The 24,595-nt window shown below is 56.0% G+C and overlaps 1 protein-coding gene across 1 annotated transcript in view; it reads right to left on the bottom strand.

Annotated features, from left to right (window-relative positions):
• The window catches only part of Cdh22 (cadherin 22), a 123,793-nt gene extending 103,354 nt beyond the window's left edge, over positions 1-20,439 (bottom strand). Inside the window, exon 1 of the mRNA XM_028868488.2 lies at positions 20,143-20,439. The gene's annotated coding sequence lies outside the window, so the exon portion shown is untranslated. The remainder of the gene's footprint in view (positions 1-20,142) is intronic.
• Positions 20,440-24,595: the final 4,156 nt, after the last annotated feature.

A 24,595-nucleotide genomic window follows, 5' to 3' on the forward strand; every position in this document is an offset into this window, starting at 1 on the left:
GCCCCTCCTCCACAGCCAGCGGCGGGCTCTCACTCCAACACTCAAAGAAGCTCTACCCTCCTCTGCTCAAGAAAGCCCCACGGCTCCCAAGGCCGGGAGCCAAGCGTCCACTCATCCCTCTGCTCTGGAAGCCCTTGGCTCTCCTCCTGTCTGGGGCTCGGGCCTCTCTCTGGCATTCCTACACCAGGAGCCCAGTGTTGTTTAAAACCCTGTTTAGACACTGGTTCACTCAGTCGAGGCTTTATTCAACAAACATTCACTGAGCCCTCTGAGGGACCTGGGAGGAAGCAGGAAGCTGCAAGACATGCCCCTGTGCTCATAGAGTCTAAGATCAAGCAGGAAACACAAGTGTCTGTCAGCCCCTGGAGTCATAGCCCAGGTTAGCTCTTTCCTACCTGCCCGACCTTGCACCAGTAGCCCTTCTGAGCCTAAGTGTTCTCTGCCGTAGGAAGGAGGGAAGCCCTCGCGGGAATCACGCAGCCGACACTGTATGTAAAACACTTAGCGTGCTCTGGATCACTATGGAGCATTTAGTAACTGTCAGCTCTTGCCATCATTAACTCGGGACTCACGTGCACGGAGACTAGGAAAGAAATGAGCAGGGGGTGGCGCCCAACAGCGGGCCAGTCCGGGTGGGGGGAGGGCTATGAAGAATTCCCCCAGGAGGTGACATTTTCTCAGACTAGGGGTAGGGTGTTTGGGGAGGTAGAGGGCACCAGTGAAGAAAACAACACTGGTTAAAGGCCAGGGCAGGTGGACTGCATCTGGCTACGAGCTAAGAGGAGCAGGCAAGGTTAGGAAGGCCAAGCTGAGGCGGGAGAGGACAGAGTCAGGGGAGATGGGCAGGGCTTCACACAGGAGCCCATGAGGCTTGTTAGATTTTACATTTCATCCTAAGGACAGCCTGGGCAGCCGTTGGAGGCTATCCTTCCCCACCTACAGGGGGCTCACAGTGTGACTCAGAAAAAGGCAGGGAAGACTTGAGGCTACGGTCCAGGTGGATACCCACAGTGGCCTGGGGGCAGCAATTGTCCGCCATGCTGTGTCTGTGGACACGCAGGAGGCAGAATCCTCGAGACACGATCAAAAGGATCTATGCAGAGAGTAGAGAGAGAGGCTGGCTGCTCATGAAGACGACCTCTTCACTGATTTGGGAGACAGAAGGAAAGCTGTCCTCTGAAGGACTGGGGACCATGCCCACAGTCAGCCACTGTGGCGGCTGGAGGCCTCTGAACCCCTCCCTACAATTGCTGTTTCCCTTCTCTAGAATACCACCCAGATCTGGTTTGATAAAGAATTGTTTTTATTACCTACTCCAGGCTCCACAGTCCCCTCCAGTACATGAAACCCACCTGGCTACCCAGAGTGGCCTCTCCCTCCCTGTGTGCATACCTCCCTGCGCCCTTACCTTGGAAACTTTCTGGTCTCCACCTCCACCCCCTTTTCCTGTTTCCTCTGCTCTCTCCTCAGCACCACTTTGTCTTCAGTCTACACCTGCCCCCTGCACATGCAACCACAGGGGTTCAACATGCACCCACACTCACGTATCAGATCTCTCCCCAAAGCCCCCAACAGCAGAGCCACCTGTCCGTCCAATGCAGAAGTGTAAAGCGTGTTCAAAACGACAGTGGTCGCCATGCCCAACACACAAGTGACTCACATGTTAACACTGCCTCTCTTCCGTTCTCTCTCCGGTAACCAGAGACTCCCTTATCCCAGCTGCATCTGCAAAGCCCGGGAAGTCATCCTGATTTTGCTCCATCTCACACGGCATCCAACCCTCAGTGAATCCTGCTCCTTTTAAAACAGAGCCGGAATCTGACCAATCTCACCACCGTGGTTGTGAGCAGCCAGGCTGCGAGGATTGTCATCTCTCACCTGGGTTAGTGCAACAGCCTCCTGGCTGGCCTCCCTGCCCTTGTCCCCGCAGCGTGCTCTCCACTGAGGTGTTAAAACACAATATTCCTTCCCCAGAAGGTCCTCTGGCTTCGTGTCCTACTCAGAGTCAAATGGCTCCCGAGAGCCAACAATCTCTTCCTACATCCTTCTCTATTCCTGTCACAGCAGGCTCTGGCTGGTCTCCACACCTACCAGCTATGATACTGCCTCAGGGCCTTTGCACTTGCTGGGTTCCTGGCCTGGAATACCAACCTTCCTTATGTCTTCCTGGCTCCCACTCTCCTAGCCTTTAGGAGTCTGCTTAAATGGTTGACCCTAGATCCCTGCAGTAAAACAGACCCCACCACCACCACCCCCAACCCCCCCACCCCCGCCAAGCTGTCCCCTTACAATGCATTTCCTCTTCTACCCATCCAGGAGAACAGCAAGCCAGAAGTAACTGCTCTGCCTACCGACTCAGGAAGGCCCTGTGGTCCTCGATGCTGCATGCTGACCCCACATGGAGGGCAGTGTCCCTAACACTGTGGTATTTAGCTCTTAAGTGACTAGGGAGTCTTTGGTTGTCACAGCCTGACTGCTTGCCTGTCTCCCCAGAAGACAGTGGGGCCACACTCCTCTAGTGTTCCAGAGTGCATCATGTGTTCAGATAAATACATAGATGAAGAACGGTGAGTTCAAACACAACCCCTGAAGCCTTTCCTGCCTCTTTTTTCAGAGCCCCAAACCCCCAAAGCCAGAGGGTCAAGGCTGGAGTCTGGAAGCTGAGCTGGAAGGATCCAGGAGTCCATTTTGGAATTAAAGTTTGGATTGGGGAGGTGGTTTTTAATGTTGTTGTTGTTGTTGTTTGGTTGGGCTTTTGTTTGTTTGATTGGTTTGGTTTTTGTTCTCTCTCTCTCTCTCTCTCTCTCTCTCTCTCTCTCTCTCTCTTTCTTTTTTTGGCTATAGATTGAACACAGGGCCCCTTGTGTGTTAGGCAGGCCCTCGACTATTGAGCGACGACACCCCAGTCCTCTAGATTGGGATCTCTGTTTAAGTTACTAAAAAAAAAAAAAAAAAAAAAAAAAAAAAAAAAAAAAAGAAAGTTAAGTTCTGAAAAAGTTACTGATAGGGAGAAATCTGAGGACTGGGGTCTGGGGTTGAGCTCAGAGTGGGGAGCAGGCGGCAGGAATTTGAGGTCAGAGTTCACAGTTTCTGGCCGGGCTGAGTGTTCAGGGTCAGCTTAGCATCAGCTGGTTGGGAGACTTTGTCAGGAACAGGAACTCTGGTGGGAAGGGGGACAAAGGGCTGGACTGGAGGACATGGACTGGAGTTACAAAGCCTCTCTGTAGGACAATGGGACAGGGCTCACCTTTTACAGCCACGGGCTGGCACAGAGGACGTCTGCCAGGGTGAGTTGGCCACTTAGATGATACTTGTCTGGACACTTCTTGCTTGTAGGGAGGGAGGACACTGCTGTCAGAGTGGGTGGCCCTAATCAACCCACAGTGGCCTACTCCAGTGTCAAGGAAAAGCCGAGAATTCCCGTATTCTCCAAAGGTTAGTCAAGGGCTCATCTAACGGGCCCAGGGCTATGGCGTGAGGGTCTTGGAGGCCATCTGTCCTTGGAGCCCTGTGGATTCATCTCCCCTCCATTATCCCTGGCCCTGGCTCAACATGGGGCTCTGAGGAGAGAGCCAGCCCTGGGAGTTGAGACTGAAGCCAAGCAGGGGAGGGGTGCTGAGAGAATGAGGGGGGCCCCCAGTCTGCGCAGGGCCCAAGAGGCTGTGGGGTGAGGACCTGCAGGGTGGCAGGGAGATGTCGGAGGTAGCCTCTGCCCCTGGCAGGTGCAGTTCAAGAGGCTCATTCATATTCTCACAACCACAGCTGCCTGCATCCACACAGCTCCAGCCCCGTCCAGCCTCACCACTCCTCATTTCTTCCTTTCTTCGTGTTGAGACAGGGTCTCATGGAGCCCGGGCTGGTCATGAACTCACTATGTCATGGAGGATGACCTTGAACTTCTGATCCTCCTGCCTCTGCCTCCCAAATGCTGGGATCAGATGCCTGTCATCGGGCCCAAGAGGTGGGCACTATTATCATCACCGAGAAGCCGCAGAGGTTCAAAGAGCCTAGGAAAGTCACCAAGGTTCCCTCAAGTCTGAGTGGCAGGCTAGCTCTGAGCTGGCTAGGGTTTCAGGTCAGGTGCTCACAGTCAGGGTCCCCTGCCTTCCCCTCCATATGCACGCATGATCTCAGCCAACCTCTCAAACCGTCTGCTGGATAGGTACAATGATTACCATCCTTGATGAAACAGCCACATCCCAGAGAGGTCAAGTGTCTCTCCACACCTCTAGGTCTGCCCAACATCAAGGCCACTTGTGCTTCTCTGCGTGACAGCTGGGGTGCACGTCTGTACAGCTACCAGTGCCCACTCTTCACAGCTGCATCTGATTGTCACAAACAGGCAAAGATTTCCGCTTCTCCACTTCAGCCCCAGGACTGGTTGAACCAGGTCATTTCTTATTAATTCCATTTATTTATGTGTGTGTGTGTTTATGCACACATGTGAACTGGGTCATTTCTTATTAATTCCATTTATCTATCTATCTATCTATCTATCTATCTATCTATCTATCTATCTATCTATTTCTCTGTGTGTTTGTGTGTGTGTGTGTGCGTGTGGTGTGTTCGTGCATACATGTGTCCTGTTAGTTCTTGAGGATAGAAGTAAGTCTACCTGATCCTTACATCCTGGGGACCACCTGGTGCCTGGCTCAGAGCAGGTAGGAGGTCAGTAACTATTGAGTAAGAATGAATGGTTGAGGCTAGAAGAGTAACTGGCAGTGCCACTCTCAAGATTCCGGGGAGGGAAGCCGGCTTCTTGCTGTCCCCTAGTTTTGCATTCTGAGGACCGCCCCACCCCCAGTCCTAGCCAGTGCCCGCCACCCCAGCCACCCACACAGTCTGCAGACTCAGAGAGCACCTTGGACAGAGACCAGACATTTTTTTTTTTTTTTTTTTTTAATGCTTTTATCCTCTGTGAAGCATCCACAGGGAGCTGTCTGTCGGCCCTGCCTTCCTGCATGCTCCCAGACACTTCTAATTCTTTAGTCCACCCCACAACCTTCTGCACACCTGTGTTCACCACATGTGCACTTTGAACGTCCATTTCCTCCCCCACTCCAGCTCCATGAGGGGCCCCTGCCTCTCACTCAGCCAGGCATCTTCCTCCAGGAAGTCCTGACTAGGGACCCCAGGTCTCAGCTTCTGCTTTGGTGATACAGGGAGGAGAGATGACCTAACTCTCTTTCAGATCTATTCATTATTTTCTGAAGTTAGAAAAACACTTGTATGAACAGCTCTGCAGGCCTCAGTCTATTTACCTGCAAAGTGGGGAGAACGGTGGGAAGATACACGCAAAATCAGGGGCGGGTCTGGGCTTGATGTCTGCCCTTCCCAACACAACACTTTCAACGTGCGCCGAAACTCAGGGCTGCTCCTCCTGCGCCTCTTTCCTGAGTGACCCTGGCTATGTCCCTTTCCTCCCTTGGACCTCGAGTCGCAAAAAAAGAAGGGCACTCCATCTTCCAGTTCTAGTTCAGTTTGGGGCGGGCGGGGGCAAGGGTCCTGAGCCCTGACGATTCTACGCCGTAGCGGGGAAGCCAAGCTCCCCCCCAGCCCCAAGACCAGAGCCTCACAGAGGAGCTTGGAAGGGACAGGACTTCCGGGTGGGGAGGAGGGTGTGGAAGGAGGAGCTGTCCTAGCCTGAGTGTGAGAGACGAGTTAACAGCTCAATTGTTATTTCAATTACACGGATTATTTGAAAACAATGTTATGAGTTTCATCACTGACAACCCCGGGAAATGGCTGCTATGGCAACCGGGAAAAAGAATGGCGCTGGCCAACCAATCCAAAGTTCTGTCTGCAGTCCCCGTTTGTTCAAACTCTCCTCTGTGGCCCCTCCCACCCTCCACTTGGGGGAAAAGCTTGAAAGACAGGAAGGAAAGGGGCAAGTGGAAGGACTCTGCAGAAGGGGAAACTGAGGCGGTGAGAAGGGAGAATAAGATCACCTCTGGGGAGATTTGGGAGGTGCTCAGTGGGTAAGAATACGTGCCACACGAGGACCTGAGTTTGAATCCGAAGCTCCCCGTGAAAAGCCAGGCATGGCTTCTAGGTCCTGGGACCCAGCCCTGGGGGAGGAAGGGTAGAGGCAGTGTCTCCCAAAGGCTCTGCTGACCACACAGCTCGCCCAGTCAGAGCTTCTGGTTCAATGGCAGACCCTTGTCTCAAGGAAGTAAAGTGGAGATCAATAGAACACACCCGGTGTCTGATTTGGCCTCCACATCTGCACACTCACATGATTGCAACACACACACACACACACACACACACACACACACACACACACACACACACACACTGGCACACTGGAGTCCCCCTGGGAGAAGACATTGGCCCACTGTACAGCACCCTTTGGTTGACAGGGGAGCTGCCAGGACACCTCTCCTGACCCTGCTCACTGCCGGGTGAGTTCCCTGAGGCCCCCTTCTCTCAGGACACACAGGCCACCTCATTTTCCACTGCCAGAGTCTCCACCCTGGAGCTCCTTCCTGCTTCTCTCTCAGGGCCAACTGTACAGGCACCTTCTCCAGCCAGCCTTTCCCAGATGGACGCCTGTAGGCTCCAAACAAGAGCCCTTGCCTTAGAGACTGCCCTTGCTTCCCCATCAGAAGTGCCCATGTGATGTCTACTCCCCTGAAAGCTGCAGCCTCACCAGAGCTCTGTGCTCTTACCCTCCACTCGGTGGATCCGACCCCTCACCATTTTATCAGCGAACCCACAGAGAGGCACCGGGTACCATGCTAAGCACTGTACAAATATCAACACTCCCCCCCAACTTGGTGATCAGAGACTGGTTATCATGCTAAGCACTGTACAAATATCAACACTCCCCCCCCCAACTTGGTGATCAGAGACTGGTTATCAAGTCCTCTTACAGATGGAGAAACTGAGGCAGCCATATGACTTGTGCAGATCCTAGCACTCAGGAGGACCAGGCTACTCCAGAGCTCCTGCTCTTGGCTGTTCTAATTCCTCCAGACAGAAAACAGGCCTGGTGTGGGGCGGGTCTGATGGCGGGGTGACTTATGAGACAGAAACTACCGGCTTCACCTTCCTCTCTCAGGACACCTCCCACCAGGTCTTGCCTTGAAACTCACACACCTCTGGATACAGTTGCTCAGCAGGGGAGACCTGGACAGACATGAACACAGCAGGCCTCCGCGGGGGAGCTGTGATGTTTCAGAGATAACTGCTGCCAGGAGCTCTGCTCTTCTGGAAGGCTGGAAGCCTTGCAGTGGCATCCTCATTAAGGTGGCGCCCAGTGCCCATGTGAGAGACGAACGCCATGTACTCATCACCTCGTTCACCTGTGGGAACGCCACACCAGCAACGCCATCGTAAAGACGAGGAAACTGAGGCCCGGGGAGTCGAAGAGATTTGCCCAGTGCCAGCCAGTCTACCTGTTGCCTGTCAAGAGAGATGATCCGGGTACCACCAGGACACGAAGGATAGAAAGGACACTCCGATGGAGTAGCTGGAGGGGTTCAGTAGACGGAAGGCAACCTTGGTGCTATGCTGGCTGGGGCAAGTGTGTCTGGCTCAGCAGGTGAAGAACTATGTCAGGAGACAAAATGGGGCCTTGAGTGTCAAGCGAAGGGTCTAGAGCTGACAGATAGTCATCACTCCTATCCTTCTGCCCTTCCTCCCATGCTCCCCCTCCCTCTCCACTCCCTGTCCTCCCTTCCTCCCAAGCTCCCTCCTGCGCAGTAGAGCAATTTCCCCAAACATTTTCTCTAATTTGTGACTGTTTTCCTAACCCCGAACCAGCAAGTCCAGGATTCTCCAGCCTGTGAGCCAAGCCCGGAGGAGCTGCCAGCCCGGCTGGTACCTGCCATCAACCCAGCCGGCTTTCGAGCCTGCAAGTTCCTGTTCCCAAAGCCATGAGGCAGTGGGCAGGTGGCGCAAGGGACTCACGGGCCCAGGTCCAGGGCTTTTTTCCCAAGGCCTGCAGAGTGGATGCAGAGCCCCTGGAGTGGTGGTGGAGCTGGCACCTCCACCGGCTGGCTGTCACACATCGAGGACATCAAGTGCTACCATTTATGGAGGGAGAGTGCCACCAGGCTCCAGAAGGGGCTGAGCTCAGGGATGAGTCTGTGGAGAGAATGGACTATGAGAATTTGCAAGGGGAGTGTGTGTGTGTGTGTGTGTGTGTGTGTGTGTGTGTGTGTGTGCAGGAATTCCCTGTTGGGAACTTGGGCTCACAGCAGGAAGGGAACATCAGAAGCAGCTAAGCAAAGTAGCCAGGTGCTTATTAGGCAAGAGGGCTAACACCATGATCCAGGGCCCATGGTAACAGGGGCTCAGTGACAGAATTTGGGGCCTGGTAGGGGCTGGCACACTTGTGAAGTGCAGCCTAGATTCTGCTCTGGACCGTGAGGAGGAAGGCCTACGTCCGAAAGACAGCTTTCTCCGGGAGCCAGTGGGAGCTCTGCCAGAGACTCAGTTGGAGCTGAGGTTTGTGAGGACAGGGCTTATGAGGGGACAGGGAAGGACACAGGCTCTGCAGGATGGAGGTGAGGCCTCTCACAAATGAGGGATGCCTTGGGGACAAATGTTGGCTGTGGAGGCTTGGGGCTGGGGGAAGCCCTTGTTCTGGGGTTCTTCTGAGAGATCGCACCCTGCTGCTCCTGTCCTGATACCAGGTACCCCACTTCCACCCACCCTCACTTCCCCACAGACTTATCTTCTTGTTCTACAGGCACCCCATCCTGCAACTCCATCACCCCCACACACCTTTCTCCAAGGTCACCTCCAGAGTGCCCCACTGCCCTGCCCCCCCTAAACATCCCAGTCTGTTCTCCTCTTTGCTCAACCACTCCTACAGTTTTGAGGACCCCCTTACAGCCAAACACAGGCAGACAGTGTGGTGATCAATGTGGCAGTCCTCCTTCTAACTAGCCTGATTCCCTCCATCTTCAAATGCAGTCAGTTTTCTCTGCCCTGTCCTGGGAACTGTTCCTCATTTCTCAATCAGCTGAGTCCAGTGAGTCTCTTCATCCAGACGCCATTATGAAGCACCTACTTTGTGCCTGTAATTGGGGCTAATAGAGCCCCAATGGGAGGAGCTATCAGATGTGGGATGAGATAGATACCAGCTATGGCATCGAGGAGACGCTCCCAGCTTAGGCAGATGTGTATGTACGAGTGTGTGTGTGTCTACACACACTCACATAATCCAAGGAAAACAAACAGCAAATTTGTGTAGTATTAGCAGCTAACACTTTGGGAACACAGCTCATCTCTGGGCCACAGTCCACAGAGCCCTTCACAGCTATGAGGACACGAAATCCTCCAGGTTAATGGGTCCACTGTCTTTCACGATCTTTTCTAATCTCTGTCTTTATCAACAGGCATCATCTCCAAGCGGTTGTGTCAAGATTTCACCCAAGCCGGGCACATAGTAGGCTTATAAGAAATGCATCGTGAATGGATGGGTAAGTCGGTGTATTCACTGATGGGAGGCAGGAGACCATGAGAAGATGTAAAGCAAGGCAGTGGGATGTGGGTGGGTGGATGGTGAGTGTGGGTGCACAGCAGTGGGTGGGTGGACGGCAGTGAGTGGGTGGATGGCAGTGGGTGGGTGGACGGCAGCGGGTGGGTGGACAGCAGTGGGTGGACGGCAGTGGGTGGACAGCAGTGGGTGGGTGGACAGCAGTGGGTGGGTGGACAGCAGTGGTGGGTGGACAGCAGTGGGTGGGTGGACAGCAGTGGGTGGGTGGACGGCAGTGAGTGGGTGGACGGCAGTGAGTGGGTGGACAGCAGTGGGTGGGTGGACAGCAGTGGGTGGGTGGACAGCAGTGAGTGGACAGCAGTGGGTGGACAGCAGTGAGTGGACGGCAGTGGGTGGACGGCAGTGAGTGGACAGCAGTGAGTGGACGGCAGTGGGTGGGTGGACAGCAGTGGGTGGGTGGACGGCAGTGGGTGGACAGCAGTGGGTGGACAGCAGTGGGTGGACAGCAGTGGGTGGACGGCAGTGGGTGGGTGGACGGCAGTGGGTGGACGGCAGTGGGTGGACAGCAGTGGGTGGGTGGACGGCAGTGGGTGGGTGGACGGCAGTGGGTGGACGGCAGTGGGTGGACAGCAGTGGGTGGACAGCAGTGGGTGGGTGGACGGCAGTGGGTGGGTGGACGGCAGTGGGTGGACAGCAGTGGGTGGACAGCAGTGGGTGGGTGGACGGCAGTGGGTGGGTGGACAGCAGTGGGTGGACAGCAGTGGGTGGACAGCAGTGGGTGGACGGCAGTGGGTGGGTGGACGGCAGTGGGTGGACAGCAGTGGGTGGACAGCAGCGGGTGGGTGGACAGCAGTGGGTGGGTGGACGGCAGTGGGTGGGTGGACGGCAGTGGGTGGACAGCAGTGGGTGGACAGCAGTGGGTGGGTGGACGGCAGTGGGTGGGTGGACAGCAGTGGGTGGACAGCAGTGGGTGGACAGCAGTGAGTGGACAGCAGTGGGTGGACGGCAGTGGGTGGACAGCAGTGGGTGGGTGGACAGCAGTGGGTGGACAGCAGTGGGTGGACAGCAGTGGGTGGACGGCAGTGGGTGGACGGCAGTGGGTGGACAGCAGTGGGTGGACAGCAGTGGGTGGGTGGACGGCAGTGGGTGGGTGGACGGCAGTGGGTGGACAGCAGTGGGTGGACAGCAGTGGGTGGGTGGACGGCAGTGGGTGGGTGGACAGCAGTGGGTGGACAGCAGTGGGTGGACAGCAGTGGGTGGACGGCAGTGGGTGGGTGGACGGCAGTGGGTGGACAGCAGTGGGTGGACAGCAGCGGGTGGGTGGACAGCAGTGGGTGGGTGGACGGCAGTGGGTGGGTGGACGGCAGTGGGTGGACAGCAGTGGGTGGACAGCAGTGGGTGGGTGGACGGCAGTGGGTGGGTGGACAGCAGTGGGTGGACAGCAGTGGGTGGACAGCAGTGAGTGGACAGCAGTGGGTGGACGGCAGTGGGTGGACAGCAGTGGGTGGACGGCAGTGGGTGGACGGCAGTGGGTGGACAGCAGTGGGTGGGTGGACAGCAGTGGGTGAGTGGACAGCAGTGGGTGGACAGCAGTGGGTGGACAGCAGTGGGTGGACAGCAGTGGGTGGACGGCAGTGGGTGGACGGCAGTGGGTGGACAGCAGTGGGTGGGTGGACAGCAGTGGGTGAGTGGACAGCAGTGGGTGGACAGCAGTGGGTGGACAGCAGTGGGTGGACGGCAGTGGGTGGACGGCAGTGAGTTAGCTGGGCAGAGGCAGCAGGTGGGCAGTGGGCAGCTCAGCGTCTGAATGGAGGTGGGTGGGTGGGTGATGGGTTGGAAAATGACCAAAGGATGGATGGCATTAGGTGGGGCGCTGGGTGGCTGAAAAATGTCAGCAAAATCTCAGTTTTCCTGAGAGTCTCTCAAGCATAGACTCTTCTGATTTGATTAATGAGCCCTAGTTCTCTTACACACACACACACACACACACACACACACACACACACACACACACACACGATACCCAGGCTTGCCATATTGTTCGTTTTCTCTCCTTTCTCTACAGCATCTCCTGTAGTGAAGCTGTTCTGGGTCCCGGTGACTACCTGGAGCTTTTCCCTGAGTCCCTTGTTCCTCACCTCATTCAACCCTCCCTCTCTGTCTTCTGGGTGATTCTGGTGCCCTGTTCTCTGTGTCCTCTTTCCTTTAAATTCCTCCCAAAATCCAGCTGCCCCCTGCCGTGCCTCCCCATCACCGCATTCCTCAGTCTGGAGCACCACAACTGAGGAACCTTCCTTCCAACTCCTCACTCGCCCTCTCCTCTCCTTTATGTCCTCTGTGCTGGGGCCAGCTTGACCACTAGCTCTCAACCAGACATCGCCAAGCCACTTACTTCACTTAGCTCTCCCTCCTGAAAGCCTCTCCAGCCACAGCAGTGCCAGGACTCAATACACAGCTCCAGGGCTGTCCCTCATGATCAGTGTCCAGTCAGCCACTTGTTGAGATGTGCTTATGACACATCTACTGTGTGTGCGTGTGTGTGCGCGCGCGCGCGTGTGTGTGTGTGTGTGTGTGTGTGTGTGTGTGTGTGTGTGTAAAACAGGTGCAAGTAGTACAGTATCAGTGTTCAAGGCTTCTAGAACCTTCCCCATGGGTGAATGCTCCAGGCCTCCCCACAAATCTCAGAGGTCAGGACAGAAGCCCAAAGGCTACTGACATGTCTCAGGTCCCTCGGCTGGTGATTGGCAGTCTGGCTCCCGTGCCCTCAACAGGACCTTGTGATTGATGACACGGTGTCCTGGTAGTGGACGGGCTCTTCCTCCCCTGCCCCTGTCCCCTTTGGCCATGCAGTGGCAGCCGCTCTGCCCACTCTCTTTGTTTATTTTTTGCTCTGAGACAAGGTCTCACCATGTAGTCCAAGCTGGCTTTGAACTCACTACGTAGCCAAGGATGACCTTGAACTTCTGATTCTCCTGCCTCTACCTCTGGAGTGCTGGAATTACAGTGTACACTACCATCTCGAATTTTATCTGGGGCTAGGGATCAGATCCAGGGATTCATACATGCCGGGCATTCTACCGACTGAGTCACATCCCTTGTTCCATCCTGTTCCCTTCAAGGAAGAGGGGCCTGTGAATAAACAGACTTGACACCAGACCAAACTGGGCACTGCAGCCCCCTTTTTCTGGGGTAAGTCCCCATCTACACAGTGAGTTGCTGATTGCTCCCTAAGGTCTTTCCACTCCAAGTGCATAAACCCACACACAGCCGCTTATGTGGCCCAGGCTACATATCCCCATTCTTGAATCTCTAATGTACATCAGTTCATGATCTCTGCAGGCCCCACCCTGAAGCCACAGTCCTCTCTCTGGACACCCGAACCTGCTCAGCTTGTCACCTGTCCATCATCTTGTCTGCCTGTTGACCTGGATCCACCTGCCTCTGCTACCTATCCATCAGCCTGCCTCAGCCTGTCCACCTCATGTCCCCGTCTGCCTGGTGTCTGCCACTCTGCCCATCAAACACACAGCCTACCTCCCAACCCTGGTCCCCCATTCTCAGTGACAACAAAGGAGAAGTGTGGCCTTTGCGGTCACCACTCACTGAGCTGGCCACGTCTGAACATCACAATCTGCCTTTCCAGAGTCCCAGTGGTTCCCCAGCACCCTCCTCATTCCCCAGAGGCCTCCAGTCTTGCTGGGTCTAAAGGCTTCTGCTTAAGGAATCAGGTCAGTGCCATGTACCTCCTGCCAAAAATGTCCAAGCAGTCCCCAAGGAAATCACTGGACACGAGCGTGAAGATGTGTGTACAAGGATGCTCACAGCGGAATTGTTTGTAATAGCGCAAGGTTGGGAGCAACCCAAGTGTCCAACCGCGGGGGCTGGCCGAGTGAATTATGGACAGCCACACAATGGCAGGCTGGGCAGCTATTAAAAGATGGTGATGTGGATGTCTATTCATTGAAATGGCGAGACGCTCACAGTACACTACCCAGCAAAGAGGCAGGCTACAGAGGCACACGTGCAAAGCACGATGCCGTTTATTTCGATTTTCAATCTATGTCAACAAGAACACGCATCAAAATGGTGACCAAGGGGTAGTGGGATCATGGCTAATTAAAAATGTTTTCATGGATAAAAAGACACACAGCTGCATTTGTATACACTTACACCCACATGAATAAACTCTCCCCAGGAGCCAAGCCACATGCTCTGCCCTGTGTCTATACCTCCTCCCATCCTCGCAGGAGGCAGGCTAACTGAAGGGATTTCCTGGATGAGGAAGCAGAGGGTCCTACCGATGAGCGGTGGTAGGCCTTAGCTGTAAGCTCAGGTCTCCTGGGCTCCAGAGTCAGGGTTCTTAGTCAGCAAGTTATTGTGTTTCTCATTTTGTTTACCCGCAACTCGTGTGTTTGGAAAAAAATTAACATCTACGAATGGCATTTGACCCAGAGACCAAAAGTGGCCCTGGTTGAGAAACACTGACATGAACAGCTCAGTTGGTAGAGTGCTTGCCTAGCATGCAGGAAGCCCTGAGTTCGATCCCCAATACTGCATAAACCAGTCATGGTGACTCACGCTCACAACAGCAGGACTCCAGGCATAATAACTCATATTGTGATCCCAACACTCAGGAGGATTAGAAGTTCAAGGTCATCCTCAACTACAAAGTGAATTTGAGATCAGAGGCCCATGAGACTGTCTCAAAACAGACAGTCAGAACCAACCAAACAACCCAAGGCCAGAAAGATGGCTCAGCAAATAAAAGCACTTGCCTCTCAAGCCTGCTGACCTGAGTTCCATCCCCAGAACCAGCGTAAAGATAGAAGAAGAGAATTGACTCCACAAAGCTGTCCTCTGTCCTCTACAAGCATGCCATGGCACGTGTGCCCACATGTACAAGGCACATCACACACACACACACACACACACACACACACACACACACACTCTAATAATAACAATGAAATTTAAAAGAACGACAAAATCTACATGTTCTAATGAAAAACAAATGATAGGCATGAACAAGACCAGGAGAGGGGGCTGGTGAACTACACACTGGGCAGCAGCCCTTGGCCTCAGTGGCTGTCTGCCTGTGGAGGAGCCATAGGTATGCTGGCTCCCACACTGTGTGGCTCCAAGCCCCTCCCCAAGCCCACACTCGATGCAGCAAAGGCAGTGCTGGCTGTGTGCCACATGCCAAGCGCCACACCGGGGAGACAGAAGGAAATGTCCACACTGGCCCCCACGGAGTCTCCCCCAGGGCTGGGACCCAGTCTCCACGCTGCTCTCTGTACTGCAGAGTTCTGGGCGGCGGCGGGGTGGCCAGGGGTGGGGACATCCTGTGGGCGGTAGGTGGTTTGGTAATGTCCTCAGTGTCAGCCTTCACCCACTGGGTGCCAGTAATGGCCTTTGACCCACAGGCATTTCTAGACATCACCCGATGTCCTTTGGGAACCAAAAGTGGCCCTGGCTGAGAAACATTGACGCGACATGCTGAGAACAGTAATGAGGCAGCCGGTGTGGAAATCTAAGCCCTGCTTCTAGGGTTTGAGACGGGGGGTGGGGGGATGAGGGGGATGGGGGTTAGGGGGAGTGGGGGGTGGTCTCCTGGTGGTCCCACGGGGCTCCCCAGGCAGCACCTGGTCCTGAGAATGAAGACCCCCACAAGACCTCTTCATTCTCGGGACGTGACAGACATGCTTTCAGCCTCATAAGGAAGCCCAGACTTTTTAGGAGTGTCCCCTGGGTGTCCCCACCTGCAGGTCCCACCAGCTTCTCACGTGCACCTGTCCCTAGCTGATCCCCACCACCTCTGTAGCCCTTGCCTCATATTTCTTATCTCCATGGCCCGACAGCCTCGGGTGCCAGAAATGGGCGTCCCTACACCCTCTGCCTTCATCCAGCCCTCTCAGGTCCTGCGTGGAGCCCTCAGAACAGGGCCAGCAATGGCAACCCCGGCCCTGGCTTCCCAACCTATCCACTGTCCCCCCAGCTGGGGCTGAGGCTTCTCCAGGCAAATGACACCAGGTGCTTCCTTTGCTGAAAACCCTCAGGGTCCCCACGGCTCAAAGATGCCATCCCATTACTTTCCTGCCTCCTGTGGCTCTCCAGCCCCACGGGACCCATAGGTGGCTTTTCTGTGATCCCCGCTCCCAGGCACCACCTTCCAGGCGTTCAGTTCAGGCAGCTGGGCTTGCCGCTCCCCCTCCCCCCCCCCCCCCCGTTCTCCCTCCTCTCGGGGGACCTCCACAACCCCGAGCCTGACGCCTGCCTTCTTCTCCAGCGATCCCCTCATTTTCGCTCCTCGGAGGACCATTATTCAATCCTGCAGGGTCCTGTTTATGCCTCACTCTTTCTGAGTCTCTGCTGCTCCCCCATAGCTCTAACCATGGTGATGGGAATTGCTGTTGGACACCCTGGACCACTGGCCTCCTCCTGGCTCAGACTAACAGCGGTGTCTCCCACACTCAACACAATGCCTAGCACACATACATGCTTAGCAGACACATGTTTACATGTATTTTTTCCACCTGGATTGTGAATGGACAGATGGCTGCACAGACAGGTGTATGAGTGGACACAGGAAAATGATGCTACTTGGGTTGGGTCATGGGGGCTTCAGAAGCTCTTTGGACAGGGCGTTCTGAGGAAGGGCAGATCTGGCCTTGTGCAGGACTGTCGGGTTGGAGGCACAGTGGGAGATAAAGGAGGATGCAGACGGATTACAAGGACCTTGAATGTCACTGTGCAGAGTCTGGACTTAATTCAGTAGGCGATGGGGAGCCATGGAGGGTTTTAATCAAGCAAGTGACACGATCCCACCTGTGCTGGAGAACAGATCGCTCCGACTGCAGCAAGGACTGAGGTAGGAGCAGTCTGGAGGCCTGGAGGCTGGCGAGGAGGTTGCCACCACAGTGTAGACTGTTCAAAGCCAGGGCGCCCCAGTCAGAGTGGGAATCATGGAATAGGCCGAGGGAGAGAAGGCAGCAGAAACTAGGGCAAAACGAATCTGTGAAAATCTAGAATCTTCCTTTGCCCCTGGCTGCTTAGCCAGCCAATTTCCACTACCCCAGAAGCCTAGGAGGAGCCTGAGGTCAGGGGGAGCCTGATTCTAGCCCCCAGGTAGCTAAGCCATTGTGCCAAAGCTGGGAAAGTCCATTATCAACAGAGAAGTATTACCATAATGATGATTTGTTATGGGCATCCCGAGCACCCAGAGCAGTGCTAAGGGAACTGATTTGTGCATTTCCCCCCACAACAACCCAACAGAGAGGTGAAGTAACTTGTCCAAAGCCACACAGCCCACAAGTCACAAACCCAGGTTGCGGCAACAGAGCCAAACAGCAAGCAGACAGCCCAACAGCAGACTGGCGGGTCTGAAGAGCCCTTGAAGTGACAGCAGGTAAAGGCAGGGCCTGGAGGAGAGACATGGGGAGGAAAAGAGCAACTCCAGGCTCTGGAACCTTCTGTGCTCAGACCCAGACCCACAGATTTGGGAAGGTATAGTCCCCTGTAAGAGACCCTAGCTAAGGAGTAGGTACTGTGCAGATCCTTAGCAGTAATTAAGCAGGAGCTTCTGAGCGCGAAGCAGCGGCCTAGGCCCAGGCCCCAAGAGCATCGAGTCAGAAGCCCTTTTGCAAATTAGAGAAGAGCGTGCCTTCTCCAGGCAGATGCAGTTGCCTTTAGGGCACCTTACTTGTTGAGTGGAGCTTAAAATAGATTTCAGACCCTCCTCTCCTCCTGAACCGAGTGTCCTCGAGACAGTCAACAACCTGCCCAACCGCACAAGACAGCTACACTTCCAGCCTCCCTGTTCCATACCCCTGCCTCCCAGTATCCAGTCTCCCTCCCATGTACATGGACTGGAGCCATTGTACAAATGTGACTTTCCTGTTTGTCGTCACCCACTCCCCGAGAGACAAAGTCTGATGACGCCCATGGTCCTGATGACAATGTGAAGATCAGAGCCTGTCCTGACTAGGGCGGAAGGCAGAGTGGGGTGGGGATGGCGAGTATCTGGGATGTCTTTAGAGACACCAGAAACAAAACTCATGGCTCTAGGAAGAAGAGGCCTCCCTAGCAAGCGTTCTATCTCAAGGATGCTCTGAGAAGCCAAATCTAGTGGAGAGGAACCCCCCCCCTTGTGTGTGTGTGGGGGGGCATTAGGGAAATAAGGCTTTGGTTCCTGATCCTGCACTGAGGTCCTGGTCCCCTCCCAGCCAAATGTAACTGATGCTGCCTGTCCTGACTCACCAGGGAGGGAGGGTACAGTCCTAACTGGGGTCTCAGCCTAGCCTCTCCTCAGGGTCCTCTTCCTCTGTTAGTAGTTCCTACCCCCTCCCAGGCCACCCAGCATGGGTTCAGTTACATAAACAGGAATTATTCCTCCCCAGTCCACACACACACCTGAGGCTGCATTTCCAATGGTTTTTCCTGATGGAAGAAAGGGGGAGAAAACTCAGACAAAAGAGGAAATTTAATTGGCCAAATCCTCTATTTGGTGTGGTAAATAAACTATTCCAAACTTTGCTGTGTTGAAGGTCCCTGTCCCAGCTCTAGCCAGTCCCTCACAGGGAGCCTCAGACCCCTGCAAATGAGGGTCACAAAGAACCCAGGGGGCAGAGGCTTAAGTCCTGCCTCTGTGCAAATTGTAGACTGTCAGGGAAGCAACCAAGACCATAGCCACCTTAAACACACACACACACACACACACACACACACACACACACACACACACACACACGTTAACACATGTACCCAGGGTCACAACAGTTTACCATTTCTGTTTCTCTGTCGAAGTCATTTAATGGCTTTCTTCCTCTAAGAGCCCAGGGATCTACCTAAAACACCTCACGCTGCATGGAAGCGAGTGTCTTCCTGCTTTGCCCACAGCCTGAGGACAAGAAACTGATCCCTTTTCCCTCAGACTCACCCAACATAGAATTGATGAGTCCTGGATATCAGGGTACCTGGGTCCCCATTCTGCCTCTTGATAGTGCTTGCTTTGTGACCTCGAGCCTGCTTCCGATACTTTAAGATGGGAAGGAGGGAAGCCCAGGCAACTAGAACCCCACATGATGACCCAGAGGCACGTGCCTTAGGCCGAGAGAGACCTAGCTTGCTTGGCAAAGCACCTGCTGAGAGGTACTAGCTCTGGTAATGAAGCACAGAGACCCCCCCCCCCCATCCCAAGCAGTATTTAAGGGATCGCAGTGACTTCCAGGAGCACTGGAAAAGGCAAGGCACCCAGCTGGAGTAGAGGCTGGCTTGGGGAGGAAGGTGTCTCCTGACCTGGCAGAGAGAAACTGAGGCAGGTTGGGTGAAAGAAGGTGGACACACTAAAGATGAGATAGACCAAGCCTCCATATTCCGACAAGAGTCAGAGTGGGCACAGGTGGGTAAGCGTGGGGGATACCCCTAGGGACAGAGCACGTAATAGACAGGCTTTCAGGACAGTAGGGAAAGAAGGGGGTGGGAGCGAGCACCGGGTTCCAGCAGCACCCAGCAGAGGCAGTAGCCAAAGCTAGCCAACAAGCCTCTGGCCAGGCTGGGCACTCCGGCCCTGGTAAAGCAAGACTGGAACGCACACCCTCTGGCAACGCCAGCGACCAGGGAGAGTGGGAGAGACAGCAGGGGGTTCCCAGCAGCGCGAGTGTGGGAAGCTTCAGCCACGGCTGGCTTCAGCCGACCGGCGCTCCTGTGCCCGCCAGCAGGGGGTGCCCCTGCGGCTCGGGGAGACCTCGGGGGACTCCGGTTTCTGTCTGCGCTCTGTCCACGGCACCCCACAGGGTAGTCTCCCGCAGCTCCCCAGCTGGGGCAGGGACCCGACCAGGCCGCAGCGGGAGTGGTGAGGTCAGGTCCCCAGGCAAAGGCAACATGGGTAGGGATAGTGTCCACCGAGGGTCCCGCAGCCCTCACGGTCTCACGGTTCACGCCTCCCGGCTTCACACCCCGGGCCTCGAGGGTCAGTCCCGAGTGGCGCTCGCTTTGGACGTGAGCTTGTGAAGCCCGGTCTTTCTCCGTGGCGGGGACAGAGTCCCCGGAGTCGCGTGCGGAGGAAGAGGGCATAGCTGCCCCTCCATCTCCGCACGTCATCCGACGGCCAAGGGGCGCAGGGGTCACGTCGGCAGGGCCGCTAGGGTCCTCCATAGCCTGTCCGGCTCACCCCACCCCAGGGTGGCCGCAGCCGCGCGTGTCTCGGCGGCCCGACCCGCACACGCACCCGCGCGGCGCACACGCTCCCGCCGCGCCGATCGCCGAGCCTCCGGGAGGGGCCGCCAGCCCACAAGCCCAGCCCGGTTAGCGCAGGGTGGGCGGCGGGGACGCCGGGGTCCCGGCCGGTTTCTAGACTGGGTTCGCTATCCCCGCACCCCTCCCGGAGCGCCAGCCCTGCACCCCCGGCGCCGCCACCCCCCCACCCCCGGCCTGCGGGGCATCCCCGAGCTCTGGGCGCAGGGACCGCGACTCCGGGGCCGGGAGGTGGCCGGGCTGGGCTCCGCGCCGGGGAAAGTTTGGACGTGGGAAAGTCCCCGTCGCCCCGCCGGGGAGGGGGCGCGGGATGGGCGCGCTTGGGCCGTTACCCCGGAGCCCGCGCCGCGCCCGCCTCTCCCCGGCCCGTGCGCCCTCCCGGCCCGCAGTCTCCCCCGGCGGCGATCGGCTGGCCTCCCGCGGGCGCCGCGCGCTCTTACCTCGGGGAGCGGCCGGGCTGCTCCCTGGTCCCCGCGCCTCGGGACGCCAGCGATCCGCGGGATCCCGGCCAGGTCCGGCCCCGGCGTCCGCCTGGAGGAGCCGAGGGAGAGCGGGAGCGAGAGGGGGAGCCGCGGCGGCGAGTGCGCGCGTGTGTGGAGGAGCGAGAGAGCGAGGGAGTGTGCGTGTCTGACTAGGGGGGAAGTGTGCAAGGGACGGATCCCTTCCTTCCTCCCGCAGCCTCTGGTGGAGACTCGGAGAATGCAGCGCCCGCCGGGCAGGAGCGCTGCGCAGCGCCGAGCCGAGCCGCAGGCGGCCGCCGGGCCGGACCCCGCAGCCAGCCTTGGAGCCCGGCCCCCCGCCCCGACCGCGCCCCTCCCTCGCCCGCGGGGTCCGGAGGCTCGGTCTCCCCTGCTGCCGGCGGCGGGAAAGCCCCCGGGGGAGTGCTCCTCCTTCTCCCAGCCCCGATCCGCGCGGAGGGAGCGCCCCCAGGAGGGGAGCACGCTCCCTCCCTGCCTGGCGGCTCAGCTGCCCCGAGGCACCGGTGGCAGACTAGACCCTGTCCCCATTACTCCCCTGGCCAGAGACTTAGCTGCATCTAACACACACACACACACACACACACACACACACACACACACACACACACACACTGAAAGCCAGGCTTCAAAAGAAGGGGGTGCAGGCGAAGGTAGGGGCGGGCCTCTCAAGTGGCCACCCCTGGCTGGCTGCCCAGAAAGGCCCTTTGCACAGACTGAGGCTTCAGAAACAATCACTGTGCATTGAGGTGGACAGAACCCCTGCTCTGGGGCTGGGAGTCTGCTGGCAGGTGGGAGGTCAGTTGTCCTGGGAAGAGCCATGCCGGACATCCCTCTTTAGGAGAAAGCCCTGGGAATCCTGCCCCCAACCACCACCACCACCACCACCCAAAAGAAAGAGAGAATAGCCCAACCAAGACAGCCCAGCCTAAACTTAGTGTCCTCTCTCCAGTCTAATAAAATCCTTCCACTGTCCAGAACCGCCTGGGAAATCGGCTTTTCCATTCTTGCCCAAATTCAGCTAGCCCACTGCCTGGTGTCTTTTCTGCTTGGGCTGCTTTCTTTCTCTTGGCTGCACGGGTGCCAGGTAGGTGGCTGAAGTCTATCCTGCAGCTGTATGTCTTTGCCACCCTGTTCCTAACAGGCACCCTGGCCTGCAAAACAGACCCTGAAGTTTAAGTGGTGGCAGCACCCTCCAAGACCCTGACTCCTGCGGGTCTCCAGGGAGCCACACATCAGCTCGCCCTGGCCTGCTCACCACCAGGCACTCCAATGTCTACCCCAACACTACTCCTCCCTGGCGACCAGCTTCTCCTCTGGGTGGCTGCATTTCCAGTCCTTTCTGCTAAACTCCATCACTCTTATTTATTTTGAGATTTATTCTCTACCTCGACAGCCGGTTCCCTCCCTTAAGTCCTTCTCTCGGTTCATTCCCTTCATTGATCTCCCAAGCCTCGCTTTTGTGGAGCCCCTTCTCCCGGTCTCTCTCCTCCCCCCTCTCTATTCTTAGCTCCTACTCTTTCATGCTTTCAGAGACCGGAGGCTGGCCCTTCCAGATGCATTTCTTCACTTTGGCTTTCTCCCTCTCTCAGACTCACTGTTGCAGGTGTGGCTCCTCCTTTCTTGTCCCCCCCCCAGGCCTGTGGGTGTGCTGGCCTCTCAGGAGTCTGACCTAATTACATGCCACAGGTGACTTGGGCCTGGGCTGCTGAGGCTTCCACCTTTGACTGCACGTCGTGGGGTGCGCCACAAAGTCTCTTCTTTCCATAACTCTATCAAAACCTCACCTCTTCCAACATGCAGCCTCCGCATTTCAGGCTGCCTCCTGCCCTGCCCTTTGAATCTTCCTTCCACAAACCTCCTCTGGGCACATGCCAGGCACTGCCCTGGACTCTGGGAACACAAGGGTGTCACCATCCTCACAACCGTCATGATTTTGCTTTTACAACACCAGTCCTGTTTTACAAATGAGGAAACTGAGGTAACACATTTTGGAATATCAGGAATACAGAGGCAGCAAATGGTGAGAGCAGATCCATGCATTCTGTCTGGGTCCTCTACCCTCGTTCTCCAGTCTGGGGTGGATAAACCAAGACACCTGCTGACTGCAGTATGGGCAAGTGCAGCAAGAGGCAGTGTGGTGTGATAGAAGAAGAACCACCTCATGAGAACCTCGGGATGTAGGAGGCATCCCTGGCACTGAGGCCCGGATCAGATGATCATAACAATAGTGGTGAGCAGCCCTGTGCTATTTTTACATAGATTTACCATAGGTTAATTTTTACATAGATTATTTCACTTGATTTACACAGCAATGACACATTTACACACAGGGAAACTGGGGCAAAGAGAAACTGAAACTTGCTGAGAGTCACAGAGCACGTGGAAAAGCTGAGCTTCGGTCCTACACGGGCCTCTGAGCTGGACTGGTATGGCATGCTGCTTCCGGGCTGGCAGTGGGCCTCGCACATCTCAGGTGACCACACACAGGTCATGAAGGACATGGAGGGATGCACTAGGGATTATTCTGGGAGGAGCTTGTGACAGTCCATTAGAAGAGTGCCCACTGGGCTTGATTTGCTGACGGCGTCTACAGCAGTCATTGGCGACCCTGGCCTTCGCCCTCTTTTGAACCCAGGTTTCTTCCACCTCCACCCCGTGACATTTGGGCCCATCCCCCTTTGTTACTGTGCCGTTCTGTGTCCTGTGCATGGCAGCCTGCCTAGCAGTGTCTCTAATATTTGCCCACTAAGCCCTGTGGCACCAGCCCCTTCTCCTAGTTGTGACAACTATGAAACCATGTCCAGATGCTGCCAAATGTCTCCTGAAGGGCAAAGTCAGCCTTAGTTGACCGCCGGGCTCCAGTGTGAGGGTCTGCTCCAGGGTGCTGTGCCTTAGAGTGGGTGTCACAAAGTGGGTATGTATGTATGTATGTGTTTATATGTGTGTATGTGCATGTGTGTGTATATATGAGTGTATGTTTATATGTGTGTATGTCTGTGTATGCATATATGAGTGTGTGTGTATGTGTGTATATGTATGTATATGTGTGTGTACGTGTGTGTGTGCGCGCGCACGCGCATGCGCGCGCGCGCGAGCACACGCGTGCATGCATGCATGCTTTCAAGTTCATGCTCTTCCTCTCCCTGGTTCTTCCTCTCCCTTCTACAATTGCCCATACCACAGCCAGGCCCCACAGGGCTCACCTGCCTCTCTGTTCTCCCCACCCACAGCCCTGGAATGACTTTCTGTCCTCCTGCCTGTGTCTGCCTGTTGCCTTGGCATACACATTCTCCTGCTCTGACGCCCTCCATCCTGCCTGTCTCTTCCTATCCAGCAGTGTTCCTCTGATGCTTCCTGAATGTGTGTCCTCACTTGTCCTCTCTACCTGTCCCCACGTCCCCCCACCCTGTCTCTGTTTTTGGCTGTCTGCTTCTCCCTAGTTCCCCCCCTCTCTCTCTTCCCACTTCCTCCTCCTCCTAGTCCTCTCTATCCTGCCCCCCCCCGTGTGTGTGTGTGTGTGTGTGTGTGTGTGTGTGTGTCTTTCTGTCTCTGTCACTGACACCCTGCTCTCAAGTCCCCATGGTCCCCCACTCTCTAATGTCACTGGACTCTCTGACCTCATCCTGGCCCCTTCCTATCTTCCCATCCGTCCTCCTCCTTCACATCTCTCCTCCTCTCCTTTCCATGCTTTCCTCCCTCCTCCCCTCCCTCCTTCCTCCCTCCTGGACTCCCCCTTCACTTCTCCTCCCTCCCTCTCTGTCCCTGGGAGCTGGAAGTTAAAAGCTCTTCCGAACTTGCTCTGCAGTCGCTGTTCTGGGCGCCTTTCATCTCGCCAGCACATTTGTAAAACGGCGCAGACTGAAGGGCCGTGACATGAACAACCAAAGAAATGTCAACGCCAGGATGGGGCCCGCCAGCCCACGGGGGGGGGGGGGGGGGAGCCACTGGGGCACACCCCCTGACTCCTGGGAGGGGATCCTTGACCCAGGCAGGGTGGAGGGCCCCCCACCATGGCTCTAGTGCCCCGTGTCTCTTCAGAGATGGGCTCAGCACAGGGTGGGGCAGGGGGCAGGCAAGGTAGAGGAAGAAGAGGCCTTAGGGCTGCCAGCTGGACCGAGGCAGGACTAGGCTGGCAGCTGGCATTTGGGAGCCCTGGGGAGCAGAGCTGGGTGGGTTTGTTGCCCCCAACACCTCATGCTGTTCAAACTCACCAACCCAAAGTCAGAGTGTCTGGGTTCAAATCCTACCTTGTCACCCTGAGCAAGTGACTTTAATCCTATTCCTCAGAGGAAAAGCAAGGGTGGCGTTAGCAATGCCTGTGTTGGAAGGCTGGGGTGAAGGTCAAGTGAAGGAGCCCGTGTAGGACACTTAGAGCAGGTGTTTGCTGTAACTAACTAGAACAATAGAAATGGAT

Source organism: Peromyscus leucopus, chromosome 4, assembly GCF_004664715.2.
Source record: "Peromyscus leucopus breed LL Stock chromosome 4, UCI_PerLeu_2.1, whole genome shotgun sequence".
Taxonomy (NCBI): domain Eukaryota; kingdom Metazoa; phylum Chordata; class Mammalia; order Rodentia; family Cricetidae; genus Peromyscus; species Peromyscus leucopus.